The 12,860-nt window shown below is 37.2% G+C and overlaps 1 protein-coding gene across 10 annotated transcripts in view; it reads left to right on the top strand.

The window, feature by feature from the left end:
- Positions 1–12,860, top strand: part of FGR (FGR proto-oncogene, Src family tyrosine kinase) — a 2,305,304-nt gene that overhangs the window by 1,863,700 nt on the left and 428,744 nt on the right. For 9 of the 10 annotated variants that reach the window (XM_044084628.1, XM_044084584.1, XM_044084637.1 and 6 more), the window contains one exon: positions 5,574–5,711. The exons of the other annotated variant lie outside the window; for it this stretch is intronic. The gene's annotated coding sequence lies outside the window, so the exon portion shown is untranslated. The remainder of the gene's footprint in view (positions 1–5,573; positions 5,712–12,860) is intronic. 10 annotated transcript variants of the gene reach the window in all.

Here is a 12,860-nt window from a genome sequence, read left to right as displayed (position 1 = left end):
GAAATTACACAAAATCTCAACTCTTCTGGAGAAGGAATATGGTATTTGCTAGGGTGAATGAGCTAATCCTGTAACTGGTTTCTGAAAATTAAACCAGTTTAACTTTCTAGCATGCTAGAATTGATTTAATCATCAAGACTTATTTCATAGGTTCATAGATTATAATTAGGCAATTGATAGACTAGACCACTTGTAGCCTAGTCACTGCAATTCACCATACATGCTACCCCCTTCCATGACAAATTGTGGGGGGGGGGGACCCAGGAGATGTATTTGCAATTGTAATACAGTCATCCATTAATTAAGTAAAAAAATTCCCTCTAAGCCTGCATTACAGCTATGAATTTGTACTACAACTAGTAGTGACAAATTTAAGTTAAATATAAACTGACACTAAATTTGTAAAAAAGGAGTTAACATAAATGCGCATTAGTAATGCAAACGTATGTTGTTTAATGCAAAATCAATACTGTTTTCTCACTTATAATTCTAAATTAGAAAGAGGCATTATTCTTGAAGTTAAATGGCAAAGCACTTCATGCTAAGGCAGTGTAGTGATTCTGACACACACGTGCGCGTGCACACACACACACACACACACACACACACACACACACACACACACACACACACACACACACACACACACACACACACTCACTCATATATGAATTAGTGGGCCCCTTTTGCATTATCAAAGTTACACTTTACTGAAATTTAAACCAATGAGATGAGTACTTTTAAACCGGACATCTCTGAACCTTCACTTTGCTGAAGTTTACATCAATGAAACACATGTCTCACAGTGCTCAGTGCTTCTGAATGGAGATCATGGTACAGTGAGGATCAAGAAATGTACCCTTTTCCTTACTGTAGTGCGGTCTCAGAGTTGGTATATATAATTTGCAGGATGTGTGGGGGGGGGGTTCAGCGGCAGGTGTTGCGTTCATATAAACTTTGGCAAAGTGAAGGTTCATTGATGTCCGGTTTCGAAGTACTCATCTCATTGGTTTAACTTTCGGTAAAGTGTAAATTTGATGATGGAAAGTAGACCTCAGTTTGAACATATGGATATATTTTTATAGCATTATATTAAAAAAAGCACAGACTGAATTATACGTCACAGAAATTGGTTTTGAAAAGAAGTACTTTTTTTCTTTTTTGTTTTGACAAACAAAAGAGGAAAAATGAATTTCTACAGAAGTCTCCTGTTTGTGAACTTTACAACTTTACCAGGGATTTACTACAAAAGTGAATGTACTGAGGATTGGAATCTCCAAACTACATTTGCCAAAAATATCTTGCCAAACAGCATTTTTAAAGTGTTTTTGCAAGGGGGAACACACGCCTGCACCCCATGATGTGGGGGAGCAAGCCCCTTACACCCCACAAACTTACATATACCAATTCCACAGCTACAGCAATTCAAAAAGGGGGAAACTCCACCAAAAAAGGAAATGATTATTGGCACAACTCACCAACAATGATTTTCTAAGGAGGGTCTCTGATCATTGGTGAGTTGAAGCTCAATAATTCAAGCATCACCTGTCAGTATGACAGCCATTAATCACATCCTATTTAATCCACATGCCATTAATTGCTGCTAAAACATCTTCACTTTAAAAAAATTACACTCCACAGTAGCAGCTCTGAACATACTGCACAATAGTACTAAACAATTTTTTTGAAGGATGGCATACCTCCCTGCACTCCGATGGAGGGCAAGTAAACCCTACATGCTACCTTTTTATAGACCAAATCTGAAGTTGCACAAACTCAGGAACAGGGAAAACTCACCTTTTCCCTTTTGTCCAAGTCATGTAAAGCCAAAAGTAAGAGCACAACATCTGTCATACAGCCAGTTCTGATGTGTGTCATCATTTCTAGTGGAGACATTATACAAAACAGAATATTGTGTGCTGAGAATGAACTGTATATTTTGTAAATTGTTAAAACAGCAGTTTGTAGTGTATGATCTGTTTACTGTTGCTATAGTTGTAGTTAACGTTGCTATACTGTCTTCCATCAGTGTCGAGACCACAAGACTCACATTAAAGATTGCAGCTGCAGCAAGTGAGGGGGCACACAACCTTAAAACTCATGAACGTTTTTCATTAGGTTACACTACTGTGCTGTATCACAGGAGGCAGTTCAGTCAGATAAACTCACTGTGGGTTAGATAAGCAGTCAGTTAGTTAAGGCAAGCAGCAGTACTGGGAAACTGAAGAGTCCCATCTCCTCTCATCTCAATGTTTGGGCTCCCACTTTTTTTGTCTTGTGCTGGGCTAGGATGTGATCAAGTGGAATAACTTAATTTCCACCACTGCAGATTGAAATCCCAACATAAAAACAAGCATCCACAACACAACTCAGTTTTGTAACTGATGTGCACTGGGAACCACTTTATGTATATTATATTTTATATATATATATATATATATATATATATATATATATATATATATATATATATATATATATATATATATATAATATCAATAATACCAAGCTATAACATAGGTTAGTGCTACGCTAACTGCCCTCATGGGCCATTTTAAGTCTAGCCAATTACCCCATGTGAAAATCAAACCTTGCACCTTTTGTCTGCAAGGTAAACAACTTAACCATTATGCCAACCTCCCACCCCATCACTGTATATGTGCACATTTTGTATAAAGGAACATTGTATTAGATGGCATTCTTAATTTCTTTGTTTAATGTGTCATTCCCAGTCTCCATTATGAAATAGCTACCTGGTCATTGTCCATAAATAAATACATAATATAGTCCACGTTTCGTACATCCAAGTACATATATGTTGTTATCAAACACACACATCATTTATCCTGCTCGGTCTGCCCTTTTGCTCTTTAGATGACAGTGGGTAAGTGGTAGTTTCTTATTAACTACTGTCCTAGCTTCTAATTTTTGCTTCTGTCCTTAAACTGCCATAAGTTTGTCCAGTGATGTCTTGAATTCTTCTTGCGTTTTTGATTATGTGTATTATGCATCTTTATAAGAAACAATAGTCCATACAGCTACAGCCCTCTCTGATAAAATAACTTGTGAGTATTACTTCTGAGCCATGTTTTTTCCAGGTCTTCCCTGTCTTTGTTCAAGTGTGATCCTGTAAGCCTATCATTTATTCACTGAGTGCATTTTCATGAGCTGCAACTTATCAATTGGTACTTGTTATTAAAAATCATTGCCAGTTGGGAGTTGGTGTAATGGTTAAGGTGTTTACCTTACAGACAAAAAGTACAGGGTTTGGTTCTCACCTTAAAAGCATTGCAGGTTGCCTTAATGGTTAAGATATTTACCTCACAAAACACAAGGTACAGGGTTTAATTCTCACCTTTGAGGGAAACTGGATACATTTTAAATGGCCCAAAAGGACAGATAGCCTAGTACTTGGTTACAAATATGGTTTCTGTCAGTGTGCTAGTTATGATTGAAAATGTTGGGGGGTTTCAAATTTCTTCACAACTGTGGAACAATCAAATTAGCTTGTGTAAGTAAAGACTTTGAGGGCTACAAAAATTTGATTGAAGCTTCAGTCACTTGGTTTTGTCTGGCTAAATTTTTGACCAGATGCAAGTTAATGGAACATACTGAACCTTTCTCCAGCTTCATATTGTACTTCCTTATTTTCAGCATCCCTTCTTCTGGAGCTTCTTGGAGAGTCTTAATTTCCTTGGAATATTGATGTTGAATCTACATGATTTCTCATACCTTTCTCTGTGTATACCTTACTTGTCTTTTTGCAGAGGGGCTCTGCAAAATTGTGTGCATTATTCCAGTTTGGCTCTCACCAACAGTCTGTACCCAAGACGTATAAATTAATGTTTTCTATTTTAGATACCTCTACCTTCAAAGTACAAACTCCTCAGAACTTCATTCCTCTTTCTCATACTGATTTCCTAACCGTGGATCTTTTACTACTTCCAGGCCTGATTCTTTTTCATGGTACTATCTAACCCCAAACAATATACTTTTTTTTGATTAGCTTGCACTCGTACTGTTCAACTGTCAGGAATTTCTCAGAATGTCCAGATTTTTGTCACATATTTTTGTTCTGTTCCTTATAACTTTAGTGGTTCTGGCAAGTCATTGATGTTTGAAGTCACTAAATATAGTCAAACATTTGAGTTTCAGACATCATAACCGTTAGAAAATGCTAACAACTATACTCATTTGTTAAACTGGTAGGCCCACAAGACACAATATCTTTCGGGGGAATAAGTGAAGTGACTTGCTCAAGATAGCACAGTAGTTGAATGAGGGCTGAAGGAATCAAACCTTGTACCCTTGTACTAGGGTAAATGCAGATCACAGACGTAACCCTCTGTTCCAAATGCCAGACAATGCAAAACCTGTTATAAGCGGGTTATTTAAAATCTATCCCTGATTTTAGACTTTTACCCCCATTATTTTTGTCATGGTACAGAATTCCTGCACTGAGAGTTTGAGAGGTATGGTTATACGTAGGCACTACTGCCTTGGCAATTCTTCTAGACTTGCTCAGTTTCACTGCAACCTACATGCCCTCATTGTCTAGACTATATAAGATGCAATTAACACTCAGATGACGAAATGGATGGTTAGGATCAGGTCTCCGATTGTAACCATGTTATTATGTATTCGAGACATGCTTTCAAGGTGAATCCGTCATCCATGTCAAGAGCAGATAATAACAGGTTATGATCGGTGAGACCCAATTATAATTCATTTTAGTGCATGGAGCTTTATCAACTCCATATACTAATGAAATGTTTTACTGGCTTTGAAAACCAGTAAAACACTTAGTGAGTGCTGTCACATAGACAGCAAGTAAGGAAAACAATCAAGGACAGTTTTAAATACTCTCCTAATTTAAATAAGTTGTTTGCAGACTGACATCTATAAACTTGCAGGGACTATTGAGAGTGAAGGAATGGCTCTTCCCTTATACCTGACTGTAACAGTGCTTGGGGGGGGGGGGGTTATTATACACCTTTGAAAGTGCCATTACGGTCAGGTCTCAAGCTATGGAAGAGTGTAACAGGTTTATATTTTTTCCATTTTGGAGCATAATCATGGCACTCCATGCACTACAAGGTATTTGAAATAACCGTGGCCTCATGTCTTCTCTTCTTCAACAGAATATTATTCTTCTCTTCCTCCATCGGGGCTTCTCCCATGACATCATTCAGTCTCTTCTAAGTCAGCACACTGCATGCTATCAGACTTTTGGAGATGACTAAAATGAAAAACAATCAAATGTATGTCTGTGCAATTTTGTGTTGCAAATTCTTGTAATAAATGCTACATATCAGTGTAAAGAAAACAGACTCCCCGTGATTCTTCCAAATCACCGTTGTTCAAAATCCTTGTCTATGTTCTTCTGTGACACTACAGTTAAACCACTCAATCCCACAACTTTTTGCTGTAGCCTGTTGTTCTTCCATATGAATTGTGAAGTTTCTTGGTTATTGCAATTGCTTAAGTAAATTAACAGATACATACAATGGAAGTGATTGTAGCAGCCATGATTAGTCACTACTCTGCATGCATTTTTTTTTTTCTTTTTGCAGGAACGATCAGTTACATCGTACACAGTGCATTCTAATCAAGAAATCTAAATCTCTTTGACGTCTGATTAGTTTTTACTGGACCATAAACATCTGGCAACCTAAATCAGCTCAGGTCTTGCATGTTGGCACACCACTGTGGTAAGTTTCTCATTATTTGGTTGTGTGGCGGGGGTATTTATATAATTATATACTTGTGTAATATATATGTGTGTGTGTGTGTGTGTGTGTGTGTGTGTGTGTGTGTGTGTGTGTGTGTGTGTGTGTGTGTGTGTGTGTATTCATCCCTCTCTGTTGACATTCATACCCCACAGATTACTACCAGATATCATCAAACAGAAGGAACTTGGTGGCAAGGTGTAGTGGTCGTCATACAGTGAATGTGAATGCTTTTGTAATGCTTTAATGTTTCATAGACATACTTGGGGTGCCTTCCTTTTAGCTGCAGACCATGTTTTTGATAGCCATACAAAAATGTTCAACTGAATGGTGTTGTCAGCTGTGCAGATTTATCAAGTGCGTAGTCCTCAAGTGTGTTCAAGGATTCATTGGTGGACTGAGCAATGTTAGAAGAGGAATTGTGCCTCCTTATACTTAAAAAAATCATGGGAAGGATGTTACTGGTAATGCAGCTTGTTCATTGCTGGGGTTTGTATGACCTCTAGTATCCCTAGTATAGGCGTGATGTGCTCCTGAATGGAAAGCTGATATACATTTTTTGGTTGTATACTGTTATAACAGAAAAGACTCTTCAGAGTATCACTTTTCACTGTGACATGACAGAATATAATGAGTGCCCCAGTCCACTACTAATGCACCATGCAGAATGTAGTGTTGCTTTCTGGGATTCCTTCTGTATTCTGCTTGGATGTCATCTTGTAGGGAATGTCATAACTGAACAACATCAGATCAGAGTTTCATTGTATGTGTTCTGTGTTACTTTCGCTATATAGACATTTGCATACACACACACACACACATATATATATATATATATGTATATATATATTGTAACTTATGTTAACATTGAGTATATATGTATATGCACACACACACACACACATACACACACACACACACACACACACACACACACACACACACACACACACACACACACACACACACACACACACATAACTAAATATAGACACACACACACACACATATATATATATATATAAATATATATATATATATATATATATATATATATATATATATATATATATATAATATGTGTATGTTATTTATTTATTTGACTTCCGACTGGGTGTGTGCCCATTTTCGATGGAGGCTCGGGGAGAAAAGCTCGAGAGACAATTAGCATATTACATTAGCTTATTACACATACACGAAAGAATATACAATAATGGATAGCACGTCATTTTTACATATATTAGATTAAACATACTTGCACATTAATTACAGCCATTACATATTACTAAGACAATTATATACATGAGACAAGTGGTCTTTACAGTTTATGATTCAGATCAGTATGATTCTGCTTAATAGTTAAATATGTTTTGTTTATTATAATGTACTTAGTTACATATCTTATAGTACAGGGTTGAGAAAGGAGGGGAATTACAGACGAGAGAAAGCAGGAGATAGAAACTTATATGTTTATTAGTAAAGTGTGGGGTATGGATAGGGAAGAAGCAAAAGGGAGACAGAAAAGTTTGGGGACAGTATAGTGATAATAGTAGTATAAGGTTTAGGCAAAAGAGGCAAGAAATTATTAATTGTATACATATATATATATATATATATATATATATATATATATGGATCACCTTCGATTTATCAAACGCCAAACCGCGAAACACAAATCACCGACACCAAAAGACCGACAACAAAAAATACCGACAACGCAAAACACCGAACACCATTACACCGACACACTACATGTAAACAACACAGTACACTACATGACATATCCACTAGCCCTAACCCAAACCCTAACCCTAAGGTCCAACACTACTGCACACTTACCCTACCTGCACCCTAACCCTAACTCACTTACCCACCCCTAACCCCAAGGTCCGACACTACCGCACACTTACCCTACCTGCACCCTAACCCTAACTCACTTACCCACCTCTAACCCCAAGGTCCGACACTACCGCACACTCACCCTACCTGCACCCTAACCCTAACTCACTTAATCCACCTTAAAACATAAACCCGTCACTAACACACACTTACATTACCCAAACCCTAACTCCGACACTACCGCACACTCACCTTTCACACACCCTAACCCTACATCCCTCACTATTGCACACTTACCTGTCCGCTCCCTAATCCTAAATCCCTCACTATCGCATACTTACCAAGTCGCGCTTACACATTCCCCTTGTCGGTCTTCCGGCTGTCGGGATTCCAGCGTGTCGGTCAACTGCGTTGTCGGTCCGTTCGCATTCCTCTTCCGCGTGTCGGTGAATCGGCATGTCGGCCAACTGAAGATGATCCATATATATATATATATATATATATATATATATATATATATATATAGTGAGAGAGAGAGAGAGACAGTGACAAACATACAGAGATTGAGTGTATTTAAATAACATATTTTGCTTCTGTGAATGTGTGTCTGGGGGGTGGTCCTGTAACATAGATTAAGCATTTCTTTAGATGACATTCCTGCCGGTACTGTTTACTCAACAAGTCAGCTAATCAACAGTGGTGTGAGATCATTGTTATACCAGGGTTGGGCAATATCCTTTCCCCAGTGTTGTACTGTCTTTATGATGGCATATTTGTGTAGCAGAGTGCAACATTGATTTTCAATTTGCATACACAAAGGTTGCATCTTGAGGCATGCACATTGTCACATCGCTGTTTTAAGAGGAATCATACTATGTCAGTGTTATGTGAAACAATTAACTGTGTAGTAGGAATCTCTGCCCCCCAATCCTCCAAGTCAAGTTGCAATGACACAAGTCAAATCCAAAAATTGTTTGCAGTCTAATACATTTGGGTTAAAATCGTTTTATACATCATTACTGAATCACAGTTGTAACAGTGACATAAGTTGATATATATTAATAGAAAAGAAAACAATCCACGGTGATATTTCATGCAGTATACATTTTAATAGTTATCATTCACTCCAGTGTTCTGTAAATTTCCCAGTTCCTGCCTTGACTTAAACCTTGCTCCTCTTCGTAAACGTTATTCTGCATGTACTGTTCTCACAAATTTTATTTATTTCTGTTTAATTTGCTTCTTCCCTTTTGTAAAGATCCCATTCTGATCTCAAATTCTTTTATTTCCTTTACAATATTCAGTACTTTAGTTAAGGCTGGTTTAGATTTTGATCTCTATTTTCTACTAATTGCATTTTGGCAGCCTGTAGCATTAAACTTAGTAAGACCTTACTACACCTCTGAAATTCAGATTCTGTGCCTCAGCTCAAAAAAAAATAATTTCCTTTGTTACAACTATTTGCTTCCCCAACATTTCTCACAAAGTGCTTTGTAGTGAGTTTTGAAAATCTGCCTACTTTTTATATTTCCAAAAACCCTGTTCACAGTTACCTCTCCCTTTTCCCTTATGCTTCCAGCATTTGCTATACCTGAGGAAACACTCTCTGAAGTCTGCCTGGGGTATAAAAATACCTATGCAAACACTTGCAAGCAAAACTCCTAAACCTTCTGGCAAGGGCAAAAACATGTTTCAATTCTTTTTTTTTTTTGCAGGGGAACAAGCTCCCCTGCACCCCAAAATTAGGGGCAGGCCCCAGTCCTCCAAATGTACACATTTCAACTCCATGGTTGTACTAACTTGAACAAGGGAGAAATCTCCAAAAACAAGTAAATCTTTGCCAGAGCACACTTAGAAAGTACATCAGAAATTATTTCCTATTGGAAACAACATTCGGCTTTATGCCTTCCATCTTTTCTCCTGCATGCTACTGATGCTCAAGCAATTTTACATCAAGCATGTATAGGGGAGCCCTAAACACACGAATGTTATCAAAATCATCCCTTATTTTCCCTGTAGCACTTTGCAGTTGTTCCTTTTCTTGTTCTGTGAGATTCCCCTTATTCCACGATACTATAACCTCTGTCAAGCCTTCTAAATAATTCCTACTATTTCTTTCCCATAGTCCTTTTTTTTTATATCTACCATGTTTTTAACTCGACTTTCTAGATATCGCTTCTGGAGAAATTTCTACCTTCTCCAGTAACTCTTAAATCATTCACACTACCAATTCCTTACATTTATCTCTATTTAAAAGGCTGTTCAGGTAATATAAAGAAGTCCTATACACATCTGAGACAATTGGATTGGCTTAGATACATAGTAAGTGCAATTTTTCAGCTGATGTCTGAATTAGTAATATATTTGTATTGTTTGGATTTTAGTGACAGGACCACTTACAAAGGCTTGTTTGGCTAGTTTAGAGCACATGTATGTGAATATATGTTTTCATTTTAGGTTAATATTGGCATCTTTTGGTGTATTTGTTGACCATGTTCTACTTCCCTTTTTATTTAAGCTTTTTGCATGTTTTTTTTTTTTGGTTAGTGGTACAGAATGCTCCATTTAGGTAGTGTTATAAGATGTATAGTTTTTGTGTATAGCCTATTCTCTACTCTTTATTTTTTTATTTTTTATTCATTTTGATAACTGCATTTTTTATGGGAATGTATGTGATAGGCTAAGAGCATCTTACTTTAACGTAAGGGATCAGCTTAGATAGATTTGCAGTTTATGCAAGTATACTTCTTTTTATTTCAGTTGGTGTTTCTAATAGATGTAATAGCAATATACTTGGATTGTTTGAATTCTAGTGGACAGACCACAGTCGAGGGCTTGATTGGTTAGTTCACATGAATACACATATTTTAACTTCAGGCTCTTATTGGCTTAGGTGTATAGCTATAGGACTTCTTTATCCCACTTGAATAGCCTATTGGAATGGTTATTTGAAAGTACATTTACTTATACTGTGATTGGTGTATTTGCTGATTCTGATTAACTCTTATGGGCTAGAATTTGTTATTTAAAGTTTTGTGTATTATTTTTCTTGGTCTGATGAACTGGTGCTAATAACCATGAAAGCGTTTTATTATTCATTACATTTTAAAGCAGTGGTGGTCATGGTTTTCTTCTTTTCTGCATCTGGATTCCTGTGAGTGTTTACTGCAACCTTGATTCAGTAGGTGGCCCTTTTGTGCTCTCTCCTATATACATACATACAAATATTTCAAGCACAGGGATTAATGCCCTTCTAGCCTGCCACTATAGCAAAATAGTTTTTCCCATAATAAGTGTCCTGGCTCTTCTTAAAAATATCTGAACTATTGTTTGCTTTAATGTAATTTGGTAGCCAATTTCATGCATCAGCCACCTCTCAGGGAACCAGTTAGTACACTTCTCAATCCTGTAGAATCTTCTACACAGGTTATCTGATGATTCTCTTCTACTTTTTGATAACCCCAAACATCCCCACAGGTAGATGTCTCTAAATGCCCTCTATACCTGAGTAAAGTATCCTCTTAAATATCTATATGAGACACTGTACAAGTTCAAATATTTTCAACTTTCATAATCACTTCAGTTTTCACATCCATGTATGCTCTTGGTACATTTCTGATATACTCTTTCCGGTTTACTCATGCTTGTTCTCTTATAAGGTTTCCATATTTTTATTCCATACTCAGGTTTGGGTCTAATGTAACTAACAAACAATGACTTCATCATTTCTTAGACTTTATAAATCTTTTTACACATCCTATAGTTCTGTGACTGTTACTAACCAGTTGGTAGATATGGTTAGAGAAACTCAAAGTAGTATCTGCCCATACACCCAGATTCTTAAATGAATCTATAGTTTCAATCACCATGTGCTGTATTCACCTTTTAATTAATGTCTTTCATATGTCATATGCTTACTGTTTGATATATTTATCAGCATATTATTCTCCTGTGCAAGTTATTTGCAGACTATCTGTATCACATGTAATCAATTTACCCAATTTCAAGTCATCTGCCTACAGACTGTAGAACACCTAAAATGAAAAAGATAGATCTGAAGGATACAGACTAAACAAGAATGGGCCTAGGATGGAGCCCTGTGGGACAGCCTGACTGTAACACTGCATTTCACCTGTCCAATTGCTGTATGATACTTTCCATGTCCTATTTGTAAGCCTTGCAGCTATCCATCTTATCAAGAATACATCAATATCTAGATTTTCTAATTTATTGATCAGTGTTTTGTGTATGACCATGCCATATGCTGAAGTTAAATCTATATAAATTTCATTGCAGTACAATTTTTCATTCATGGTTGTTATGATATTGTTATAGAACATTGTGTTACACATGGTAACAGATCTATTTTCAATATATACATGGTGCTATATGGTTTCGAGTCCTAGCCATTCCATTTCTGACAATAACTTATCCAATATTACCTTCTCTATTATTTTTCCACAACATGAAAGTAAACGTAAGGTTCTGTATGTCTCTGGGTTTGTCCTACTCCCCTTTCCCTTAAAGACAGGTTTAACCAGTGCATGTCTCCAGTCTTGAGGAATCTTACCATATCTATACAACCTAGTAAATAATAAATATGATGGTATTGGAAGTTCTTGCTGAAGTTTTCTCAGGTCATTATTATTAAATCCATCAATGGTAATTGTGAGGTGATGTTCAGGGAAGAGTTAAGACAGGCACTGGGTGACAGTGAAGAGTTACCGAATAGCTGGGTAACTACAGCAGAGCTAGTAAGAGAGATGGCTAGAAAGGTGCTTGGTGTAACATCTGGAAAGAGGAAGGAGGACAAGGAGACCTGGTGATGGAATGAAGAAGTACAGGAGAGTATACAGAGAAAGAGGTTGGTGAAGAAGAAGTGGGATTGTCAAAGAGATGAAGAAAGTAGACAAGAGTATAAGGAGATGAGGTGCATGGCAAAGAGAGAGGTGGCAAAGGCTAAGGATAAGGCATATGACGAGTTGTATAAAAGGTTGGACACTAAGGAGGGAGAAAAGGACCTGTGCCGATTGGCTAGACAGAGGGACTGAGCTAGTAAAGATGTGCAGCAGGTAAGGGCGATAAAGGATAATGAGGGAAACATACTCACAAGCTAGGAAAGTATGTTGAGCAGATGGAAAGAGTACTTTGAGGGGCTGATGAATGAAGAGAATGACAGGAAGAGAAAGTTGGATGATGTGTGGATAGTGAATCATGAAGTGCAGTGGATTAGCAAGGAGGAAGTAAGGATAGCTATGAAGAGGATGAAGAACGGAAAGGCTGTTGGTCCAG

This window comes from Protopterus annectens, chromosome 1.part1 (assembly GCF_019279795.1).
Source record: "Protopterus annectens isolate FY-2018-M chromosome 1.part1, PAN1.0, whole genome shotgun sequence".
NCBI lineage: Eukaryota > Metazoa > Chordata > Ceratodontiformes > Protopteridae > Protopterus > Protopterus annectens.
This window is presented reverse-complemented; position numbering and strand designations above follow the sequence as displayed.